The sequence below is a fragment of the Hemitrygon akajei genome, unplaced genomic scaffold (genome assembly GCF_048418815.1).
Source record: "Hemitrygon akajei unplaced genomic scaffold, sHemAka1.3 Scf000051, whole genome shotgun sequence".
NCBI lineage: Eukaryota > Metazoa > Chordata > Chondrichthyes > Myliobatiformes > Dasyatidae > Hemitrygon > Hemitrygon akajei.
The window spans coordinates 403,697-429,732 of record NW_027331937.1 but is presented as its reverse complement, the minus strand read 5'-3'; positions in this window follow the sequence as shown (position 1 = coordinate 429,732).

The following is a 26,036-nucleotide window of genomic DNA, read 5'->3' as shown; positions in this document are numbered from 1 at the left end:
TCTTGCATCCTTTCAATGTCCCGCTGTAAACTCTGACAGCCCTCCACACTATCCACAACACCTCCAACCTTTGTGTCATCAGCAAACTTACCAAGCCATCCCTCCACATCCTCAACCAGATCATTGATAAAAGTCACGAAGAGTAAGGGTCCATGAGGCACTCCACTGGTGACCTCCTCCATGCAGAACATGAACCGTCTGCAACCACCCTTCGCCTTCTTTAGGCAAGCCTGTTGCGGATCCACCAAGCAATGCCCCATTGGATCCCATGCCTCTTAACTTTCTCAATAAACCTTGCATGGGGTACCTTATCAAATGCCTTGCTGAACTCCATATGTCCTACATCTACAGGTCTTCCTTCATCGATGTATTTAGTCACATCCTCAAAAAATCAATAAGGTTCGTAGGGCACGACCCTCCCTTTTCAAAGCCATACTAATTACTCCTAATCATATTATATCTCTCCAAATGTTCATAAATCCTGCCTCTCAGGATCTTCTCCATCAATTTGCCAAATACTGAGGTAAGAATCACGGGTCTATTATTTCTGAGCCATCTCTACTCCGTTTCCTGAATAAAGGAACAACTTCCGCCGCCCCCCAATCCTAAGTAGCCTCTCCCGTCAGCAATGATGATCCAAAGGTCATCGCCAGAGGCTCAGCAATCTCCTCCGTCGCTTTCCACGGATGCTTGGCGTACATGTCGTCCGGTCCCGTCGACTTATCCAACTTGATGCTTTCTTAAAGCTCCAGCACATCCTCATTCTTAATATCCACATGTTCAATCTTCTCAGTCTGCTGCTAGTCATCACTACAATCACCAAGATCCTTTTCCATAGTGAATGCTGAAGTAAAGTATTCATTAAGTACTTTTGCCATTTCCTCCGGTTCCATACACACTTTCCCACTGTCACATCTGATGGGTCTCATTCTTTCAGATTTTATCCCCTTGCTCTTCACATACTTGTAGAATGCCTTGAGGTTTTCCGTTTTCCTGTTCGTCAAGGCCGTCTCATGACCCAATTGGATCTCCTAATTTCCAACTTAATGTCCTTCCTTTTAGCCTTATAACCTTCTAGACTTCTAATATTACCTAGCTCTATAAATCTTTCGTAAACCTTTCGTTTCCGCTTGACTAGATTTATTAGAGCCTTTGTACACGTCGGTTCCTGCACCCTACCAGCCCTTCCCTGTCTCATTGGAACGTACCTTTGCAGAACTCCACACAAATATTCCCTGAATATTTGCCACATTTTCCTGACTTTTCCCTGAAATCATCTGTTCCCAATTAAAGCTTTCAATGTCCTGCCTGATAACCTCAGAATTGCCCTTACTCCAATTAAACGCTTTTCTAACGTCTGTTCCTTTCTCTCCCCAATGCTATTATAAAGGAAATAGAATTATGATCACTATCTCCAAAATGCTCTTCCACAGAGAGATCTGACACATGACGAAGTTGATTTCCAAATACCAAATCAAGTACAGCCTCTCTTCCTGTAGACTTATCTGCATATTGAGTCAAGAAACATTCCTGAACACACATAACATACTCCCCCCCGATCTAAAGACCTTGCTCTAGGGAGATGCCAATCGATATTTGGGAAATTAAAATCTCCCATCACAACTCTGCTAATATTACAAATTTCCGGGATCGGTTTCACTATCTGCTCCTCGATATCCCTGTTACTACTGGGCGGCTTATAAAAAGAAGAAAACACCCAGTAAACTTATTGACCCCTTCCTGTTCCTAACCTCATCCCACAGAGAATCCGTAGACAAACTCTCCATGACTTCCACTTTTCTACGGACGTGACACTATCTCCGGTCAACAGGGCCACGTCAACACCTCTTTTGCTTCCCTCCCTGTCCTTTCTGAAATATCTAAAACCCGGCCCTTGAAGAAACCATTCTTATCCCTGAGTCATCCAAGTCTCTGCAATGACCATCACACCATATCTCCAAGTATTGATGCACGCTCTAACCTCATCCTTTTTGTTCACAATACTGCTTGCGTCAAGATAGACACATCTCCTCCCATAGACGAAAACCTATGTGTCATTGTAAACAATTGGTCATTGTAAATTTTCCCATTGGGTTGTTCGCTCGGACTGTGAGGCATGGCGCTAGCCAAGGGCCGACCGTTGGGATTGGACTGGAAGTAAGACTATTGTGAAGGACTCCTTCCGGTGGGTTGTGACAGGAGACCAAGATAAATTAGATAGCATGGCTTTAAATTGAGTACAGATGACAGTGGTGCAGGGCAGCCATTTTGCATGTGACAATTATTGAAAATGTCCTGGCGTTTGACGTGGATGAAGATGGGTTAACTCGTAAATACTCTTGGAGTCGATACAAACGTGATGGAGTTGTCGATGTTGAGGGATCATGGTGACAGTCCAGTTGGGAATGTGGCCGCAGAAGTGACATCTTTGTCATTCTAATATGACAGGTCGGTCTTGAACGAAAGAGAAACAAGAGATTAGGAAATATTTTTAGGAATATAGACACAATGGAGAGAACAAAAGACAGTTTATGCTGAGATATCAGGAGAATGTTCAGCTTGGTCGTGTTACGTCCCGTAAACACTGGGCAATGTACCCCTAACGTGCAGGCAACACTGTAAAAGTTTCAGTAGTAATAGAACACACCTGGAGTCTGGTTCTGCTGTTAACAATCAGTATTTTATTAGTAACTATGTAATATAGTAACAAACTAGGTAAACCAAGTGTTAGCACTATTATCCATATACAGTTTTGTAAAATAAAAATCCCAAACTTATTCAAGCTCAGGTGGCAAGAGTTTCAGTCTTACGATGGTATGTAAGAAACTTCTGTTCAGTTCAAATGCACAGAATTTGAAGTGAGAGAGAGGTATTTGTCATCCAAATAAACAGGTGTCGTCGATCTTCTCGTTGTCTTCTGAATCCCTACGCTGAACATCACTAACATCAGATTATCACAAGGAGTACTCTCTTCAAGGGAACCACCACCCAGCTAAGGGTCGACACACCGGTAGATTCCACAAGGATTCCCCAGTCACACACAGCATGATCGCCATTTATCCGGTTCCAAACCCTACGAAATAACTCCAATAGTGATTTGCCACAGGGGTGCCTTTCTTCAGTGAACTACCACACCCAGAGAAAGTATAAACACACACGTAATATTCACAAAGAATTTTCGCTCACCAGAGAACTTTGCTGTTTGATTCACTCATCTGCAAAGATTTAAAAAAATAAGAATGTTGAACGAATTCATCTTGACTCTGACTGTGTGTCTGTATGTCCTTGTATATGCGGAACAAGGCACAGAAAAAATGAAAACATTCATTGTCCAACAAATAACGCCACCTCTCTCACCTTAGCAATATAGCAATTTTTTGTGTCAGCAGAAATCCAGCAGTATCTCAACGTCAATCTTAATTCTCTCGGCCTTTTTGAAGTGACAGTCCACTGAAAGAATGAACCCTGGGGGTATATAACAGTCAAAACACCTGCCCGTGCACAGGTAATTCAGTACCTCTGCTGTTTGAGTCACTCATCTGCAAAAATACAACCGTAGATTTGTATGCCACCAATAGGTGGCAGATTCTGATGCAGAGATTTTATGTTGTAACCCAATAATCGCATTATCATCACAACGCATAAAGAATAGTCCATTGTTAATGTCCGACAGTGAGTCCATCAGGGGTTGGTCATATATAAAACTGACCAGCATGTCTGAAAATAGGGTGATTAATAATCTTGCAGATGACACAAAACACATTTATTTACAAACATACTTAAAGTGCCGGGCATTTATCATGCCGTAGTTATAAATGCAATCTAAAGGGCAAGACGTTTACACAGAGAGTAGTAGGTACATTGGATGCAATTGCTGGTGTGGTGGTCGAAGTACAGGGGTAAGTGGCATTTAACAGAATTCGAGACAGGCATGTGACTCTGAGGAAAATGGAAAGATATGCTCAGCTGACAAGCAGAAAAGATTAGTTCGTAATTACAGAAACATAAAAAATCGACAACACATTACAAGAACTTCGGACCACAATAGCTGTGCCGAGTATCTACTCATTTATAAATTACCTAGTGTTACTGATAGGCCTCTATTCTTAAGCTCCATGTGCCTATCCAGGAGTCACTTAAAAGACCCTGTCGTATCCGCCTTCACCACCGTCACCGGCAGCTCAGTTCACGCACTCACCAATACTGTGTGGAAAGCATCATCTGTCATCTCCTTTGCACCTCCTTCCAGAAGCTTAAAACACTGTTCTCTCGTGATAGCCATTTCAAACCTGGGATAAAACCTCTGACTATCCAAATGATCAATGCCTCTCTTCATCTTACACAGCTCTATAAGGTCACCACTCATTCTCCGCCGCTCCAAGGAGAAAAGGCCTACACTCGTAAAGCATGCTCCCCAATCCAGGCAACATACTTGGAAATCTGCTCTACACCCTTTCTATTGTTTCCACATCCTTCCCGCAGTGAGGCGACCAGATCTGAGCACTGTACTCCAAGTGGGGTCTGACAAGGGTCCTATATAGCTGTAACGTTACCTCTCGCCTCTTGAACACAATCCCACGATTGATGAAGGAAAAATGACTGTATGCCTTCTTAACCACAGAGTCACTCTGCGCAAGCCGCTTTGAGCGTCCTATGGACTCGAACCGCAGGATTCCTCATAACGTTGACACTGCCAAGAGTCTTACCATTCATACAATATTCTGCTATCTTATTTGACCTACCAAACTGAACCATTTCATACTTATCTGGTTTAAACTCCATATGCCACTTCTTTGCCCAGTTTGACATCCCTCCAAACTATCCACAACAGCTCCAACCATTGTGACATCAGCAAATTGACTAACCCATCGAGCCATTTCCCCATCTGGAATATGTATAAAAACCACGAAGAGTAAGGGTCCCAGAACAGATTACTGAGGCACACCACTGGGGATAGACCTACATTCAGAATATGACCCGTCTACAACCACTCTTTACTTTGTGTGTGCAAGCCTGTTCTGCATTCGGAAAGCAATGTCCCCTTGGATCCCATGTTTCCTTACTTTCTCAATAAGCCGCGCATGGAATACCTTATTAAATGCCTAGCTTAAATCCATATGTGCTACATCTACTGCTCTTCCTTCATCAATGTGTTTCGTCACTTGCTCAAAACAATCACTCAGGCTCGTAAGGCTGACTATTCCTAATCATATTATAGCTCTCCAAATGTTCATGAATCCTGCCTCTCAAGATCGTTTCCATCAACTTACCATCCACGGAAGGAAGGCTCACTGGTCTATAATTTCCTGGACTATCTCTACTCCTTTTCATGAATACATTAACAGCATCCACGACCCGCCAATCCTCCGCAAACCTCTCCTTTCCCAATTGATGATGCAAGGATCATCGCTAGAAGCTCAGCAATCTGCTCCCTCGACTCCCGCAGATACCTGGGCTACGTCTCATCGGGTTCCGGCGACATATTCAAAACGTCCGTTCAAAAAGCTCCAGCACATCCTCTTTCATAATATCTACATGCTCAACCTTTTCAGTTTGCTGAAAATCATCACTACAATCACCAAGATCCTTTTCCATAGTGAATACTGAAATAAAAAATTAATTCGGTACCTCTGCTATTTCCTCCGGCTCCATACACACTTTCCCACTGTCACATGTGATAGGTCCTACTCTTTCACGTCTTATCCTCTTCACATACTTGTAGAATGCCTTCGGGATTTCCTTCATCCATCCCGCCAAGGCCTTCTCATAACCCCTTCTGGTTCTCCTAATTTTCTTCTTAAGCTTCTCTCTGTAGTCTTATTATCTTCTAGATCTCTACCATTGCCGCGCTCTCTGAACATTTTGTAAGCATTTCTTTTTTTTTTCTTGTTTGGATTTATTACAGCCTTTGCATACAGCGGTTCCTGTACCCTGCTGTAACTTCCCTGCCTTATTGGAACGTAACTATGCAGAAATCCACACAAATATACCCTGAACATTTGCTACATTTCTTCCATACATTTCTCTAAGTTTTTTTTTGTTCTAAAAAGATCTGTGGTTCAGGATTTGGTATAGTCACTTTTTATGAGGGGGTTCTTAGGTCGAGTCAATCTTGAGCCGGACCAGACTCTGAAGGTATCGAATATTGTAGCCTTTTTCAAGCATTGATTTCTGTATGTTGTGTGTGATTGCAATGGCTTTATCTATTGAATAAGTTGTTGCTCTTTGTCTATCCTCTGTTACTACATCCGGACGGTTTTTATGGATTGTCCCATCTGTAATTACTGCTCGGTAGTCATATAATTTGTTCCAGTCTGACTCTCGTATTTATACTAAGTTGTTGCGTCTTTTCTGTTTCACAACAGCTGGTGAAAACTCATGTCTGTAAATAGCCAATCACGCTCATTTCTCATTCGCTCAGAACATTCTGACTGACCTGGTGGTGTTTAATGTTGTGCCCTTCCAAGTTTGTGAAAATTCCAAACTTCTGGGAGTTGAAAATTCAGAGTTGGAGACCCACAGGAAAATCTGCAGATTGAGTCAGTGCTGAGGGAGACAAATGAATGTTCCAATCCATTTTCAGAGGGCTGTTACATAAAAAGAACCCCTTCGCCAGATAATAAACTGTTTACTCTCTGTATAGGCCTGGGCTATTTTAACAATGGGGAGAAGATCATTGAAAGATGCAGAGGTGCAGAGCCTTTTGGGAAAAGTCACTACAGGAAAATTTGCAGAACAGTGGGGAAGCCAAATGCAATGTTAGCATCCATTTCCAGAGAAATGGGATATAAAAGCAACTCTTTAGCCAACTATTAATTTTCATAGTCAACTTGCTTCCGGCCTCAGAAGCACGTAGCACGGGCAGCAAATCCAGGAGGCCCTGCCTTTTAACTTCGCTCTTAACTCCTGGAACTGGCTAGAAGTACTTCGTTACTCATCGTCCCCATGTCATTGCTAACTCCATGGGCCAGATTTCAAGCTGCTCACACACCCAGTTAAGAGGACTCGATCCGAGATATCCCTGACGTTTTCGCCAAGAGAACCACCTGCCGACACCGCTATTGAATATCCTATCATCAGAACGTGACTTTCACGCTACCGACACCCCCCAACGAAACACACAGAGAATCCGCTCAACGCCCACTTCTCTTAGGAGTCACAAAGACAAACTAAGAGCCTGTGACCCGACGACTGTGACTGAATACTGTTTGGTTCTTCTCCCGCCCCTCCAACTTCGCGACGTTGTCCAAAATGTTGAGGGAGATGGCCACAGGGGAACTTTGCCCTGCCCCATTCTGCCGTTTCTCCTTCATGAATGCCATACAGTCTCCTGTGTCCTGCGCCCTGGGTGTAACTGACTCTCTATATGTCTTGTCCATCACCACTTCAGCCTCCCGAAGACCTGTAGTTCGTCCAGTTCCAGTTCCACCTCCTTAACGCGGGTTGTCAGATGCTGCAGCTGAACGCAGCTCTCGCAGCTGTCGTCGTCAGTGTTACTGGAGTTCTCTATTCCTTCCCAGATCTCTCAAGAGGAGCATTCAACTATCCTGCCTGGTATCCGTGTTATCCTAACAAAACTCTTTATCTGAAAATTATGATTGCAAAATTATCTAACTCGGTAGCATTGACAATCTACCTATCCAACCATAACTTTTAAGAACGATCTAGTTCTTTTGGAAGAGGACAGCGAGGCTTTGAGAAGAAGTGCGGCGGCGGCCATTTTCAAATTGCTTCTCAGATCGGAGTTCTGAGAGGCGGGACTGCGCAGGCGCGTGAAAGAGGCCTGGGAAGGAGGGAAGATATAAAAAGAACGCAGCCTTAAGCAGCGGGCAGCTTCGTTTGCGGGCAGCAGAGTGAGTCGGGAGCAGAGTGTAGGGCTTGGGCTCAGAGGGCTTAGGCGGAAGAGGGCACAGTAGGCTTATCTTTTAGTTCTTGTTATTTTTAGTTATTCGGGAAGTATGAGTGTGAGGGCAGCTTGTTGTTTTCGGTATCGGATGTGGGAGATTCTGGAGTCTCCGAGCCTCCCGGACGTCCACATCTGCGCCAGGTGCGCCGAACTGCAGCTCCTGAGGGACCGAATTAGGGAACTGGAGCTGCAGCTCGATGACCTTCACCTGGTCAGGGAGAGTGAGGAGGTGATAGAGAGGAGTTACAGGCAGGTGGTCACTCCGGGGCCACGGGAGGCAGATAGGTGGGTCACGGTCAGGAAGGGGAAGGGGCAGGTACTAAAGAGTACCCCAGTGGCTGTACCCCTTGACAATAAGTACTCATGTTTGAGTACTGTTGGGGGGGACAGACTACCTGGAGGAAGTGACAGTGGCCGGGCCTCCGGCACAGAGGACGGCCCTGTAGCTCAGAAGGGTAGGGATAGAAGAAAGAGGACCATAGTAATAGGGGACTCGATAGTCAGGGGTTCAGACAGGCGGTTCTGTGGAGGTGATCGGGAGTCCCGGATGGTAGTTTGCCTCCCTGGTGCCAGGGTCCGGGACGTTTCTGATCGCGTCCAAGATATCCTGAAGTGGGGGTGTGAGGAGCCAGAGGTCGTGGTACATGTAGGTACCAATGACATAAGTAGGAAAGGGGAAGAGGTCCTGAAACGGGAGTATAGGGAGTTAGGAAGGCAGTTAAGAAGAAGGACCGCAAAGGTAGTAATCTCGGGATTACTGCCTGTGCCACGCGACAGTGAGAGTAGGAATGGAATTAGGTGGAGGATGAATGCGTGGCTGAGGGATTGGAGCAGGGGGCAGGGATTCAAGTTTCTGGATCATTGGGACCTCTTCTGGGGCAGGCGTGACCTGTTCAAGAAGGACAGGTTACACTTGAATCCTGGGGGGACCAATATCCTAGCGGGGAGGTTTGCTAGGGCTACGGGGCAGACTTTAAACTAGTAAGATGGGGGGGGGGCGGAAATCAATTTGAGGAAACTATGGGAGAGGAGGTTAGTTCACCAGTAGAGCAAGTAAGTAGACCGTGTGTGAGGGAGGACAGGCAGGTGATGGAGGAGGGATGCGCTCAGCCCGAAGTTGTAGGGAAGAAGAAAGAAAAGGATAATAAATTTGAATGCATTGCTAGGGATGAAAAGAGAGGAGGAGGTGGAGAGTATCTTAAATGTATCTATTTTAATGCTAGGAGCATTGTAAGAAAGGTGGATGAGCTTAAAGTGTGGATTGATACCTGGAATTATGATGTTGTAGCTATTAGTGAAACATGGTTGCAGGAAGGGTGTGATTGGCAACTAAATATTCCTGGATTTAGTTGCTTCAGGTGTGATAGAGTAGGAGGGGCCAGAGGAGGAGGTGTTGTATTGCTTGTCCGAGAAAATCTTATGGCGGTGCTTTGGAAGGATAGATTACAGAGCTCCTCTAGGGAGGCTATTTGGGTGGAATTGAGGAATGGGAAAGGTGTAGTAACACTGATAGGAGTGTATTATAGGCCACCTAATGGGGAGCGTGAGTTGGAAGAGCAAATGTGTAAGGAGTTAGCAGATATTTGTAGTAAACACAGGGTGGTGATTGTGGGAGATTTTAATTTTCCACACATAGATTGGGAAGCTTATTCTGTAAAAGGGCTGGATGGTTTAGAGTTTGTGAAATGTGTGCAGGATAGCTTTTTGCAACAATACATAGAAGTACCGACTAGAGATGGGGCAGTGTTGGATCTCCTGTTAGGGAATGCGATAGGTCAGCTGACAGATGTATGTGTTGGGGAGCACTTCGGGTCCAGTGATCACAATAGCATTAGCTTCAATATAATTATGGAGAAGGACAGGACTGGACCTAGAGTTGAGATTTTTGATTGGAGAAAGGCTAACTTTGAGGAGATGCGCAGGGATTTAGAGAGAGTGGAATGGGTCAAGTTGTTTTATGGGAAGGATGTAATAGAGAAATGGAGGTCATTTAAGGGTGAAATTATGAGGGTACAGAATCTTTATGTTCCTGTTCGGTTGAAAGGAAAGGTTAAAGGTTTGAAAGCGCCATGGTTTTCAAGGGATATTAGAAACTTGGTTCGAAAAAAGAGGGATGTCTACAATAGATATAGGCAGCATGGAGTAAAGGAATTGCTCGAGGAATATAAAGAATGTAAAAGGAAACTTAAGAAAGAGATTAGAAAAGCTAAAAGAAGTTACGAGTTTGGTTTGGCAAATAAGGTGGAAGTAAATCCGAAAGGCTTCTACAGTTATATTAAAAGCAAGAGGATAGTGAGGGATAAAATTGGTCCCTTAGAGAATCAGGGTGGTCAGCTATGTGTGGAGCCGAGGGAGATGGGAGAGATTTTGAACGATTTCTTCTCTTCGGTATTCACTAAGGAGAAGGATATTGAATGGTGTAAGGTGTGGGAAACAAGTAAGGAAGTTATGGAACCTATGACAATTAAAGAGGTGGAAGTACTGGCGCTTTTAAGAAATTTAAAAGTGGATAAATCTCCGGGTCCTGACCGGATATTCCCCAGGACCTTGAGGGAAGTTTGTGTAGAGATAGCAGGAGCTCTGACGGAGATCTTTCAGATGTCATTAGAAACAGGGATTGTGCCGGAGGATTGGCGTATTGCTCATGTGGTTCCATTGTTTAAAAAGGGTTCTAGAAGTAAGCCTGGCAATTATAGACCTGTCAGTTTGACATCAGTGGTGGGTAAATTAATGGAAAGTATTCTTAGAGATAGTATTTATAATTATCTGGATAGACAGGATCTGATTAGGAGTAGCCAGCATGGATTTGTGCGTGGAAGGTCATGTTTGACAAACCTTATTGAATTTTTTGAAGTAGTTACGAGGAATGTTGACGAGGGTAAGGCAGTGGATGTAGTCTATATGGACTTCAGCAAGGCCTTTGACAAAGTTCCACATGGAAGGTTAGTTAAGAAGGTTCAGTCGTTAGGTATTAATGCTGGAGTAATAAAATGGATTCAACAGTGGCTAGATGGGAGATGCCAGAGAGTAGTGGTGGATAATTGTTTATCGGGATGGAGGCCGGTGACTAGCGGGGTGCCTCAGGGATCTGTTTTGGGCCCAATGTTGTTTGTAATATACATAATGATCTGGTTGATGGGGTGGTAAATTGGATTAGTAAGTATGCTGATGATACTAAGGTAGGAGGTGTTGTGGATAATGAGGTGGGTTTTCAAAGCTTGCAGGGAGATTTATGTCGGTTAGAAGAATGGGCTGAACGTTGGCAGATGGAGTTTAATGCTGAGAAGTGTGAGGTTCTACATTTTGGCAGGAATAATCCAAATAGAACATACAGGGTAAATGGTAGGGCATTGAGGAATGCAGTGGAACAGAGAGATCTAGGAATAACAGTGCATAGTTCCCTGAAGGTGGAGTCTCATGTAGATAGGGTGGTGAAGAAGGCTTTTGGAACGCTGGCCTTTATAAATCAGAGCATTGAGTACAGAAGTTGGGATGTAATGTTAAAAGTCTACAAGGCATTGGTAAGGCCAAATTTGGAATATTGTGTACAGTTCTGGTCACCGAATTATAGGAAAGATATCAATAAATTAGAGAGAGTGCAGAGACGATTTACTAGGATGTTACCTGGGTTTCAGCACTTAAGTTACAGAGAAAGGTTGAACAAGTTAGGTCTCTATTCATTGGAGCGTAGAAGGTTGAGGGGGGATTTGATCGAGGTATTTAAAATGTTGAGAGGGATAGATAGAGTTGACGTGAATAGGCTGTTTCCTTTGAGAGTAGGGGAGATTCAAACGAGAGGACATGATTTGAGAGTTAGGGGGCAAAAGTTTAAGGGAAACACGAGGGGGTATTTCTTTACTCAGAGAGTGATAGCTGTGTGGAATGAGCTTCCTGTAGAAGTAGTAGAGGCCAGTTCAGTTGTGTCATTTAAGGTAAAATTGGATAGGTATATGGATAGGAAAGGAGTGGAGGGTTATGGGCTGAGTGCGGGTAGGTGGGACTAGGTGAGATTAAGAGTTCGGCACGGACTAGGAGGGCCGGAATGGCCTGTTTCCGTGCTGTGATTGTTATATGGTTATATGGTTATATGGTTATATGGTTATAGTTACTAATATATTGAATCTGTTTATATCATCATTGTTGCAAATTATATTTTCTATTTGCTACGTGTACCTTCCTTTCCAGAATGGTTGTCTATCAGTTTCTAGCTGTGTGTCAATAATTTTCTCATATTTGTGCCAATTTACAGACAAGACACGCATCCGTGGAGAGCCGACTGCCGGGGTTATGAGATATACTTCCAATCTGTTTTTGTATCGCTGCTCTGACGGTCTGCAAACAAACGGTTAAATGCAGCTGTCATTCCATAGAACCTAATTAAGGCAGTGTCCATCGGGATTGTTGACGTCACCGCGGAGGTGTGGCTGCTTGTTACCTGTTCTATTAATATGTATCCCTTACAACGACAGGTTTAGTGAGAGCTGCAACTATCCGCTATCAGAGACCAGCGGGCTCCAGACAGAGAGAGGACAGAGGCTGGATCGGGAACAGCAACCTGGATGTTACCAGCAATGGATCGTTATCTGGGCAATGAATCGCGCAATGCTGCAGGAATTGCGAAGACTGTTTTCTGGGCGTATCAAATTCTTGTTAAACATTATGAAACGCTGGAACTGGATTATCGAATCATATATGTTCTGAAGACTTTCCAACTGGTTTACTACCCTGTACTGGCCATTGTAACTGTTCCTAGTAAGTGTATCGTCTCTTCCTCTAGTTTAACGTTGGAAAAATATGTCAGCCAATATTTTTCATGATTCGGATAAGTCTAAATCATAGAATTAATGAAGCTGCTCCATTATGACATCTGTCATAGTGAGGAGATATATCCGACGAAAAACGACATCGCTTATCCATAGTCATATGAGCTCTCTGTACTACCTTAAACTGCATGACGGAATGACGAGCACATAACGATGAAGTATTAACCAGTTTCAAAAAATCATTCCATGTTTTCTCAGATATTGATGTCCGTAAATCTTGTTCCCAGAGATTTTTAATTTTGTCAAAAGGAACATTCCTCTTCTCCAGCAACATACCGTCAATATTATGTAAAACCATTATGAAAAGTTTTCAGACTAAAAAATTACATCTAGTAGGTTCTCTTCTGAGCTTATAGGAAATATACGTAATTGAGATCTTAAAAATTCTCTGAATTGTAACTATCTAAAATAGTGAGTTTTGTGTAAGCTATATTTACCTGACAATTGCTTAAATGAAAAAAAGTGGCTTCCTCCAGCAAACAGTTCACAAAACACTTAATACCCAATCTGTCGCATTCTTTAAAGACTAAACCTGTCATGGAGTGCTTATTGTATTCTGTATTCTTCTATGTAGAAACTAATAGAAATATTGGAAACGGACAATAGTTCTCACTCTCTCTCTCTCTCTCTCTCTCTCTCTCTCTCTCTCTCTCTCTCTCTCTCTCTCTCTCTCTCTCTCTCTCTCTCTCTCTCTCTCTCTCTCTCTCTCTCTCTCTCTCTCTCTCTGTATATATATATATATAATGATCTGAAAAAACAGGGTGTGATTAAGAATAATCAGCCTGGATTTTTGCGTGGAAGGTCATGTTTGAGAAATCTTTTTAAATTTTTTGAAGAGGTTACGAGAAAGGTTGACGAGGGTAAAGCGGTGGATGTTGTATGTTGTCTGTATGGACTTCAGTAAGGCCTTTGACAAGGTTCCGCACGGAAGGATCAATCGTTATGTATTAATATTGAACTGGTAAAATCGGTTCAACGTGGCTGTATGGGAGATGCCAGAGCGCAGTGGTGGATAACTGTTTGTGGGTTTGGAGGCAGGACTAGTGGTGTGCCTCAGTGATCTGTACTGGGTCCAATGTTGTTTGTCATATACATTAATAATCTCGATGATGGGGTGGTATATCGGATTAATAAGTGTGCAGATGATACTAAGGTAGGTGGCGTTGTGGATACTGAAGTAGGTTTTCAAAGCTTGATAAGATATTTAGGCCAGTTAGAAGAGTGGGCTGAATGATTGTAGATGGAGTTTAATGCTCATAAGTGTGAGGTGTTACCTTTTGTTATGAATAATCCAAATAGTACATGCATGGTAAATGGTAGGGCATTAAAGAATGCAGAATAACAGAATGATCTGGGAATAATGGAGCATTGTTCCTTGAAGGTGGAATATCATTTGGATAGGGTGGTGAAGAAAGGTTTTGTAATGCTGGCCTTTATAAATCAGAACATTGAGTATAGGAGTTGGGATGAAATGTTAAAATTGTACAAGGCATTGGTAAGGCAGAATTTGGAGTGTTGTGTACAGTTCTGATCAACGAGGTATAGGAAAGATGTCAACAAAATAGAGAGAGTACAGAGAAGATTTAGTAGAATTTTACCTGGGTTTCAGCACTTAAGTTACAGGGAAATGTTGAACAAGTTAGGTTTTTATTCTTTGGAGCGTAGAAGTTTGAGGAGGGGTCTTGATAGAGGCATTTAAAATCATGAGGGGGATAGGTAGAGTTGACGTGGGCAGGCTTTTTTTTCCATTGAGAGTAGGGGATATTCAAACAAGAGCACATGAGTTGAGAGTTAAGGGGCAAAAGTTTAAGGGTAACACGAGGGTTGATTTCTTTACTCAGAGAGTGGTAGCTGTGTGGAACGAGCTTCCAGTAGAAGTGGTAGAGGCAGTTTCGGTATTGTCATTTAAAGTAAAATTGAATAGGTATATGGACAGGAAAGGAATGGAGGGTTATGGGCTGAGTGCTGGCCAGTTGGACTAGGTGTGAGTAAGCGTTCGGCACAGACTAGAAGGGCCGAAATGGCCTGTTTCCGTGCGGTAGTTGTTGTATGGTTACATGGCATTTCTGCAGCAAACATCGGTTGAATACATTTGATAAGGTGCCTGATATAAGGCTTCAGAAAGTAAGGCGCCATGGGATCCAAGGGGACATTGCATTATGAATTCAGAACTGGCTTGTCCACAGAAGGGGAAGTGTGTTTGCGGACAGGTCATATTCTGAATGGAGGTTGATGATCTTGGGATCATGGTGATCGTGTGTATAGGACACACGAAGCAACCACGCCGGTTGACAATATGGTTAATTAGGCATACGTTGCATTGACTTTCATCAAACGTGGTGTTGAGTTTCACATCCGAGAGGTAATGTTGCAGCTATATAGGACCCTTATGAGACCACATTCGCAGTACTGTGCTCAGTTCAGTTTGCCTCACTTCAGGGAGGATGTGGAAACCGTAGAAAAGGTGCAGAGGATATTTACAAAGATGTGGCCTGGATTACTGAACATGCCTTATGACAATAGGTTGAGTGAACTGGGCCTATACTCCTTAGAGTGACAGGGGTACGAGAGGTGATATGATAGCGGTGTGCAAGATGACGAGAGGAATTGATCATTTGGATCATCAGAGGCTTTTTTTCCCTCAGAGCGGACATGGCCAGCACAAAAGTTCACAGTCTTCACGTGCGTGGAAGTAGTTACAGAGGAGACGTCAAGAGTAAGTTTTGTACGCAGAGAGTGGTGAGTGCGTGAAATAGGATGCCGGCGACGGTGTTGGAGGCGGACACTATAGGTACTTTTAAGAAGCTCCTGGATAGCTACATGGAACTTAGAAAAATGCAGGGCTATGCCTAACCCTAGCTTATTTCTAAGGGAAGGACATGATTGGAAGAGCATTGTGGAACAAATGGCCTCCATTGTGGCTCAGGATATTTTTTATGAATCTATGTGCCCATGCATTGATGAAAATACCTTCCCAGCGTTCAAGAGTTCGGGATCCCAGTAAATTTTCTGTCAGGCAAATGTCATCTCTGCCTCTTTGCTTTTCAAATACTTGCAGCAGGTGTCCTTTCGTACCCATTAACTCCAAGAGAAGCAACACTGAGCACGCACAACCTCTCCTCACAGGGAATGCTCTGCAGTCCGGTCAGCACTCTGATACATTTCATCTGCACTTCCTGTTATGCTTACACGCCCTTCCTGTACAGAAGTGAACAGAACTTCTGGGCTTTATGGCCCTCATAGTGATGAGTCCAGTTGTGTCAGGGCAGGATTAATCGGCTTTGTAGTAGTTTGGTGGAGAGGGCCGCATAGCTGAAATAAATAGATAAGTATATAGTCTCACCTGTTATAGAGAATGAGGTCACGTGATCGGCATCACAGCCATGATCTATCACAGAGGCGAATAGTGCCTGTGAAGCTTGGAGCATGCAGATGGATATAAATAATTTAAGCGAATGGACTAGGTAGAGTACCGTTGGAAAATTCGAGGTCATCCTCTTGGGAATAACACAGGAAAAAAAAGTGATAAACAACTGTAGAGTGCTGCTGTGCGGAGGGACTTCGGTTGCATCACAAGGAGGTTGGTTTGCAGGTGCAGCAGGCTATCCAGAGGACAAATGGCATGTTCGACTTCGTTGTCAAATGGATAGAATTTTCGAACAGGGAGGTCATGCTGCAATTACACAAGATACTGGTGAGGCGGCGTCCAGGGTCCTGTGCATTGTTTGGTCCCTTGACTTGCGGATGGATAAACTGACTTTGTAGGAGGTTGGCCAGTTGATTCCAGCGATGAGGTGGTTCGGCTATGACGAGAAATGGAGTCGCCTGGGACTGTACTCGCTGGAATTCAGAAGAATGAGAAGAGGTCATATAGAAACATTTAAATTATGAAAGGCCGAGATAAGATGGAGAAGGAAATTTTTTCCACCGGTAGGAGCGACTAGAACCAGAGGAAAAACCCTGAAGATTCTGGCGAATAAATTTAGGACCGTGATACGTGGAACTGCTTCTCCCAGCGGGTGGGGAATCTGTGGAATGCAAGCAGTGGAGGCTACCTCATCTGATATATTTCAAACAGCCTGGGACATCTTTTTGCATAGTGGAAAGATTCAGTGTTGTAAAAAAAGGCAGGTAGGCGGCGATGAGTCCGTGGTCAAGTCAACCATGATCATCTTCATTGCCGGAGCATGGAATACCGAACAAATGGACTATTGCTGCTCCAATTGCTAATAATCTTATGTTCTCATGTTCTCATATGTTTGCAATTTAGGGGAGTTGAACTTCTGTCACCGTGATACTTGGTAAATTATTCTCTTAAAACCTCCCCTTTGCGGCTGTTTCTTCCGGTGCCAAGTATCAGGATACATTCCAGCCAGCGACTGATATCACTGCTTAGCAGCAGAAGGCTTTATCTGAATTCGGCCGTTAGTGCACCGGGCCCTCTCCGCCATTCCATTACAGCTGATTCATTATCCCTCTCAACCACATTCTGGCGCCCACTCCCCGCATCAATTGATGCCTCGACGAATCAAGAGCCTATCACTCAAAAGGTACCATTGAAACGGATAAGGTACCGTTTGCAAAAGGTACCAATGAAACGGACCCCATAGCTGTCTCTAGCGATAAATTCTACACATTCACCAGCACCTGCGTAAACAAATTTCTACCCTTCTCAGTTCCAAAGGGATGTCTTTCCTTTGTGAAATCTCGTCTTCAGGTGCAGACTCCCTCCATACAGAAGCTACCTCACCACCTCCACGATATCTCGGCCTTTCAATATTCGATAGGTTTCAATGAGATTCCCCTCATGGTAATTTCAGAATGTTTCTATCCAAATGTGTGTTAATGATCTTTATCTCCCTCCGCACAGTGAACGTGGTGACAATCGGCATCCTGTCGCGGGGAAAGTGCGGTCTCTCCAAAGGCGTCACAATGTACCTGGTTGCCATGGTAGCAGCGGATCAGCTCGTCGTTTTCTCAGATCTGGTATTGAGCAAGATTCCGGTGACTTACATGCCATCGGAGTTTTTATTCTGGTCAATACGTGTTCCCGTGTGTAATATTCACGCCTGCATACTCTACGCCGCCACGGACTGTTCTGTCTGGTTCACCGTCGCTTTCACCTTTGATCGGTTTGTCGCCATTTCTTTTCAGAACTGGAAACGAAAATACTGCACCGGGAGAGCGGCGGCTCTGGTTCTGGGAACAGTGACTCTGCTGAGCAGCGTAAAGAATATATTCTGGTACTTTTTGCTCGATGGGACATATTCGACGGGAGTTACGTCCACGCTCTGTCGGAGACGTCCCGCCTTATTTTCCCCAACTCAGGAAATAACGTTTCTACTGATTCATTCCCTCCTCACCCCAATATTCCCATTTGCCCTGATTCTCCTGCTCAACAGTTTAACCATCAGACACGTCTTAGTGGCCAGCCGAGCCCGGAGGAGACTCCATGGTTCGCGCGATGGTGAGACGCACGCCGACCCGGAGATGAATAACCGCAGGCAATCCCTCCTGTTACTGCTGGTGATGTCGGGGAATTTCATGCTGCTGTGGGCGCTGCTGACGGTGTATTCCTTATGGGATAGCATATATTATTACATTTACGTGATACCCCCGGATTCTCTGCGGGAGCTGGGCAACATGCTACAACTGTTAAGCTGCTGCACCAACACGGCCCTTTACGCCATGGTCCAGGCCAGGTTCAGGGAGCAGTTGACCGAAACCGCGCAATCGCTCTTAAGTCTCATGGCAAAGTTCACTCCGTGTTGTCAGGACAGCACTACTCGTCGTTGACGCTCCCCCCATACCACCGCAAAATATCCAATCCCGTCTGGTTTGTTAATTTGTCACTGTAAATTGAAGGGTCGCTGGGGCCGTGAAGCATTTTGCCAGCCAAGGCCGGACCTTTGTGAATCGTCTGTTTTCAGACGGACCTGTTGCTGATCCACAAGGCCGAGCTGCATGGAATAGCATGGATTCAAATGGACTGGACAGAGAGGACAGATGTCAGTTGGGAAGCGTCGCCATTCTGCATGTGGGAAATGTTGAGGATATTCTGGCGTTTAATTTGGAAAAACAAAAATGGGATGACTCATAAATATACTCGTCGGCGCCAGAAAAACGTGATGCAGTTGTGGATTTTGAGGGAGCTTGGAAAAAGTGCAGATGGGTTGAAAATGTGGTCATGAAATAATAAAAAATCTTAACGTATTACTATGGCTCGGTCTCTGTTGATTGAAAACGATAGAGAAATACGGGAATAACTTGTAGACAGGTAAGTCTACGACTATGACCCCTCTGCTGTTTGATTCGCTCTGCAAAAATATTTTTAAAAAAGTCCTTTGCATGGCGCCAGAAGGTGGCAGTCGGCAATGCAGAGATTTCAATGTTGTAACTCAGGAATCGCAATTTTATCACAAAAGAGAAGTAACAGTCCATAGGTAATGTTCGGCAGTGAGTTGTTCCGGGGTTTGTGATAGATAGACAGATAGATAGATAGATAGATAGATAGATAGATAGATAGATAGATAGATAGATAGATAGATAGATAGATAGATAGATAGATAGATAGATAGATAGATAGATAGATAGATAGATAGATAGATAGATAGATAGATAGATAGATAGGTAGATAGATAGATACTTTATTCATCCCCATGAGGAAATTCAACTTTTTTCCAATGTCCCATACACTTGTTGTAGCAAAACTAATTACATACAATACTTAACTCAGTAAAAAAAATATGATATGCATCTAAATCACTATCTCAAAAAGCATTAATAATAGCTTGTAAAAAGTTCTTAAGTCCTGGCGGTAGAATTGTAAAGCCTAATGGCATTGGGGAGTATTGACCTCTTCATCCTGTCTGAGGAGCATTGCATCGATAGTAACCTGTCGCTGAAACTGCTTCACTGTCTCTGGATGGTGCTATGTAGAGCATGTTCAGAGTTTTCCATAATTGACCGTAGCCTACTCAGCGCCCTTCGCTCAGCTACCGATGTTAAACTCTCCAGTACTTTGCCCACGACAGAGCCCGCCTTCCTTACCAGCTTCTTAAGACGTGAGGCGTCCCTCTTCTTAATGCTTCCTCCCCAACACGCCACCACAAAGAAGAGGGCGCTCTCCACAACTGACCTATAGAACATCTTCAGCATCTCACTACAGACATTGAATGACGCCAACCTTCTAAGGAAGTACAGTCGACTCTGTGCCTTCCTGCACAAGGCATCTGTGTTGGCAGTCCAGTCTAGCTTCTCGTCTAACTGTACTCCCAGATACTTGTAGGTCTTAACCTGCTCCACACATTCTCCATTAATGATCACTGGCTCCATATGAGGCCTAGATCTCCTAAAGTCCACCACCATCTCCTTGGTCTTGGTGATATTGAGACGCAGGTAGTTTGAGTTGCACCATATCACAAAGTCCTGTATCAGTTTCCTATACTCCTCCTCCTGTCCATTCCTGACACACCCCACTATGGCCGTGTCATCAGCGAACTTCTGCACATGGCAGGACTCCGAGTTATATTGGAAGTCTGATGTGTACAGGGTGAACAGAACCGGAGAGAGTACGGTTCCCTGCGGCGCTCCTGTGCTGCTGACCACCGTGTCAGACCTACAGTCTCCCAACCGCACATACTGAGGTCTATCTGTCAAGTAGTCCACTATCCAATCCACCATGTGATAGTCTACTCCCATCTCCGTTAGTTTGTGCCTTAAGATCTTGGGCTGGATGATGTTAAAGGCACTAGAGAAGTCAAGGAATGTAATCCTCACAGCACAACTTACCCCATCCATGTGAGAGATATTCATAAGTGACTCGAATGTATACAAATAAACTGACTATTAATATTGCAGACGACAGAAATAAAACATTTACTTTGAGACAAACACAAATTGACGGGGGAATCTTCGGGTGGTAATTTCAAATGAACTCTAAAGAGCAAGACCTTCACATGTAGAGTAGTGGGTGCATGGGCGGCACTTCCTGGTGCGGTGGTAGAGGCACAAAGAGGAGTGATTGATCATAACGAGAATCTGAGACAGACATGTGCTTGTGAGGAAAGTGGAAGGATATGCTGACGATGAAAGCATGGAAGATTAGTTAGCGATTATATTTCTAATGCAACTGGTTCAGAACGACTGTGGGACAACGGGACTGTTCTGGTGCTGTAATGTACCAAAGAGGAGAATGAATAACTTATACCTTGGAGACCTTTTTGTTTTCTGGATTAGAAAGCACAAATGGGAACGGAGGAGTGGGAACCTGAGGACACTTGAATGTGGACGAAAGCAAGGAAGGTGGTTCACCGGGGGGAGAAGACGAGTAAGTGAACAGCACAGAGGAGACGGGAGAGGAACCAGAAAAGCGAATGCAACAGGTGAATATAGTGAGTGGGGGCAATTAAGTCGGTGGTAGAGAATTCGATGTTCAATCACTCAGGTAGGAAACTACCTGGACAGAATATCAGCTGTTCCCCTACAATTATCATTCCAGCAGCAAAGACCGTGGCCGGACACTTTGCATAAACGTTAGCATCGGAGTTCTCGGATCACTTCCCGTGTCCTCAGTAAGGACACTCTGCACGTCAGACTCCGGCAATGAACCCGTTTTCCCCACGAGTCCCTCAACAGTCTAAAGAACTGTCCGGTAGGATAATTGGTTATTGCAAATTGTTCCCTGATTAGTTTAGGGTTAAATCGTATTATCAGATTTTTGTTGGCGGCGCTCTATCTTGTAAATATTATAAGTAGTTCAATGATAATCTCTCAGAATGGGAATGGGAAGATGGGGTAGATTTACAGACCAGAAGGCAGTTCTAAATATTGAGCAGGACGATGCCGAGAGCTTGCAGAAACGTTCCCAGAAACTCAGTCGCACCTCACTGAAGAGGTGGAGTCCGCACTGCACTTTCAACAACGGGTACAACAGGCGAAACCAGCAGACTGGCAGGTGAAGTGTCACCTCAGCAGAAAGGCCAGTTTGGGAACCGGACCGTCGGTGCAGGAAACACTGTGCGGGCCGCCGCGGAACTGGTCCCGCTTGCAGGGTTAAGCGCCATAGGAAGCTCAGCGGGGAGTCATTTAAAGCTGCTGGAGCAGCATCAGAACCCGTCCTATGGTCATCGTTATACAACCAGTTCCTGTACCGGCTGTAGAGAAAACATTCTTTTAAAATAAACTGAATGCATCCCAGTCCACAACGTGTAAAGCCCTCCTCATTATTGACTACATTTACAGGGAACGCAGTCAGCAGGGAAGCAACGTCGATCATCAGGGATCCTCACCACCCAGGCCATGCTCTCTTGCCATCTGACTGGAAGACAGTGACTGGAAGAGTCTTGCCATCTTCAGACGTTTTCTGATGACTCAGGCATAGTTGGATGCATCAGCAAGGGAGATGAGGCTGATTACAGGGCTACGGTGGGAAACTTTGTCACATGGTGCGAGCAGAATCATCTGCAGCTTAATGCGAAAATACTAAGGAATTGGTGGTGGACCAGAGGAGGGCTAAGGCACCGGTGACCCCTCTTTTCATCCAAGGGGGTCAGTGTGGACATGGTGGAGGATTAGAAATACCTGGGGATGCGAATTAACAATAAACTGGACTGGTCAAAGAACACTCAGGCTTTCTAAAAAAAGCGTCAGAACCGTCTCTATTTCCTGAGGAGACGGAGGTCCTTTAACATCTGCTGGAAGATGCTGAGAATATTCTACGAGGCTGTGGTGGCCAGTGCTATCATGTTTGCTGTTGTGTGCTGGGGCAGCAGGCTGAGGGGAGCAGACACCAACAGAATCAACAAACTCATTCGTAAGGCCAATGATGTTGTGGGGGTGGAACTGGACTCTGAAGCAGGAGTCTGAAAAGAGGATTATGTCCCATGTGCATGCCATCTTGGACAATGGCTCCCATCCAATTGCTATATTTCTTCACTGTTCCTGGTTGGTGCGGCTGTAACGAAACCCAATTTCCGCTCGGGATCAATAAAGCATGTCTGTCTGTCTGCCTGTCTGTCTGTTCACGCCGCTGCAATCTGGAGGGAGCTGCAGGGGCGTTAACACTCATACGACGGCGATCAAAACAGTTAATACTCGTCAAGAATTCGCGTTTTCTACCAGAGGCGAGAAATTCACCCAACCCCACTAACCCCGACATTGATCCGCACGCACTCATGAGGTATGGACTCAGTAGAACTATCCCGCACATCCCGCTTGAAACTACCTCCTCTCATCTTTGATGCATGCCCACTGCTCTTAGATATTTCAACACCGGGGTACAGATACTCTCTATTTACTCCATCTATGCGCCTCATAAGCTTATAAACCTCCGCTAAATCTCTCCTCAGCCTCCGGCGCTTCAGAGGAAACGACTCGTTTGTCCAGCCTCTAATCATAACACATGTCCTCTGTCCCAGGTAGCGTTCCGACAAATGTCTTCTGCATTATCTCCAAAGCTTCAGTATCCTTCCAATGGTAGGCGATCAGAACTGTGTGCAAAAATTCAGATGCGGCCTGACCAGAGTTTTTATAAGTTGTAACGTAATGTTCTGATTTGAGATCCTTGCTGCGGCTGATATAAGCAGGCATTCCAAAGCCTCTCATTCACCTTGTTGACCTGTGTAGCCACTTTCAAGGAGCTATGAACTTGGATCCCAAGATCGTTCCGCTCAGCAAAACGGTTATGGAGCTTGCCCTAGCAGTGTACTGTGCCCTTGCATTTGCTCGGCACCATGGATAAATCTCAGATTTATCTGGGTTAATTTCTCTCTATCCTGTCGCTGTTATTATCTGCAACTCGTCTGTGCCTCGCTGTTTTCTTTGCTTGTCTTCTACACTGACCACAACTCCAACAACGTTGATGTCATCCGCAAACGTACGAGCCCACCCATGTAGATTGTCATGTCCGACATTTATAGACATCACAAGGAGCAGGGATCCCAGCACAGATCACTACCGAGCATCACGAATTGCAGAACCCCATCTGGGAGAATTCCCTACAGTCATCCCACGCTCCTTTCTATGCGCAACTATGTTCGGAATCCAAAAAGCCAATTCGCCACAGATCCCTTACTCTCAAAGGTTCTGGATCAGGGTCCCTTGAGGGAGCTTATCAAACGCATGACTGAAACCATGTAGACAGCATCCACTGTTCTACCCTCATCAATCCCTTCGTCACATTGTTAAAATACTCATTCAAGTTGTAAGACAAGATCTGCCTCGAACAAAGTTATCCGAGATCTCCCAAATCTCGCTGGGTTTCCAAACTCTCGAAAATCATGTACATGCGAATTTGTACCTCCTCTTTCCGTATAACTGAAATGAGTCTCACTTATCCATATTTTCCGGGACTTTCACCGTTTCCCTTTTTTATAAAGAGATAAAACCGGCCAGTCCTACGGGAGCTCGCCTGTGACCGGTGGGGACATGAGGAAACCGATCAAGGACTCAGCAATATTCCCTCTTGCCTCTGTCAGTAACCGTGGGATACATTCCATCAGGTTCCGTGGAGCAAGCCAACATTTTGGAGGCCCAATCACTCCGCCTCCTTCACTTCAAAACGCTTTAGCGTATTTATACACTGAACACTAATCTCCTGGTCCCCCACATCCTTTTCGTTGGAAATTGTGAAACAAAGTACTCAGTTATTACTTCCCCCTCCCCGCCCCCCATTCTGCGCATCCAAGGATATCATCTCACTTTATCGGTGAGTGGTCCCACCCTCTCTTCCTCTTGAGAAGTATATGAAATGCCTTGTGATTCACCTTATTGATGACTGCCAATGACTTTTCATTGAGCCTTCCGGATTTTCCAGATTATTCCAGATGGGTCCCAGCGAAAGGTTTGCTGTTTCTTTTATTATTTCCATAGAAACTGTGCTTGGAGCTCCTCGAGTATTTGTGTGTTTTCGCCCTGGATTTCCAGCATCTGCACTGTCCTCGTGTTTGTCCTTCCTGGCTTCTTTTTACTGCCCATGTGTTTTGTTGGATCCGAACTTGCGAAGCTTTCCATAATTCACCTCATTTTCCTTGAGTAAATTCATCAAATCGCCTGACGCCTTATTTTCCCATCCCCGTCCTTCCTTCTATCAGGGACTGACCATCCCTGTACCAAGTGACATTGGCCTCACTGACACCTATCTGATGGTGAAATGACTTCACTGATAGGATGTAGTATGGTTGTTTCCTCCGGTGCCAGAGACCAAGACCAGAGGACACAGCCGCAGGATACAGTCCGTTTTAAATCGGAGATGAGGAGAGACTTATTCAAACAACAACTGGTGAAACTGTGTAATTCCTTACCACAGACAGCTGTCGAGGCCATTATGCATATTGAAGGCAAACGTTGATAGGTTCCTGATTGGTCAGGGCATGGAGAGAAACGCGGAGAAAGCAGGACCTGAGAGATTGGTGAAAAATTGTGTCAGTCATGATGAAATGGTAGAGCAGTCTCAATGGGCCAAACTGCCTAATCCTGCTCCGATACTGTACGGCCTCATAAATAGACGCATAGATGAACAGAGAGCAGAGGACGCTGAGACAAAACAGCACTATTAGACCATTAGCCAACATCACGCCTGCTACAGCTTTCCATCAAGCGTCTTTTCAATTCCATCCTTCCGTCTTCTCAACTTCCTTATTAAACTCCGCATTAAATTTACCCAACCAGTTGGGTTCCTCAGCCGTCAGGGCCAGTCAATTCCTGAGATTAGCTACTCTCTAGCTGTTGAAATTCCACCCCATATCGATCTAAATGGACCAGTATGTTCTAAGGTCGTGCCTTCTGTTCCCAGACTCCTCCACATCCACTCTATCTTGGTCCTTTTAACATTCGATAGATTTCAATGAGCTATCCCCAACTCCTGTCATTCTTGTAACCTCCACACAGCACAGGCGCAGATCCTGAATCTTTAACCTTTTAATTCGCGGATCATTATCGTGATCCTTCACTGGGCGCACTATAGCCATTCGAACTGCTTTGGAAGGAGTGGTTGTTGAAGGGAGTGACGTGGGTCGTTGTACAAAGTGCATTGCTCTGAACATTGACATAGCCTACGACAAACTGCTGGTATGATCATGAATTGTGTTAAGCCATCAGTTAAAAAATCAGAGATTTACCTGGACAGTTCCTCACAGCGATGTCGCAGATAGACCAAGATGGGTAATTGATTTAACTGCTAGCCAAATCAAAATTGGTGTCGAATCGGCATATATATCGGGGGGAGATTGAAAATCTCACTGAATAGTTCCACACAACATCCTCTCGCTCGAAGGACCTCCAGACTGATCTCAATCTATTTCATGACG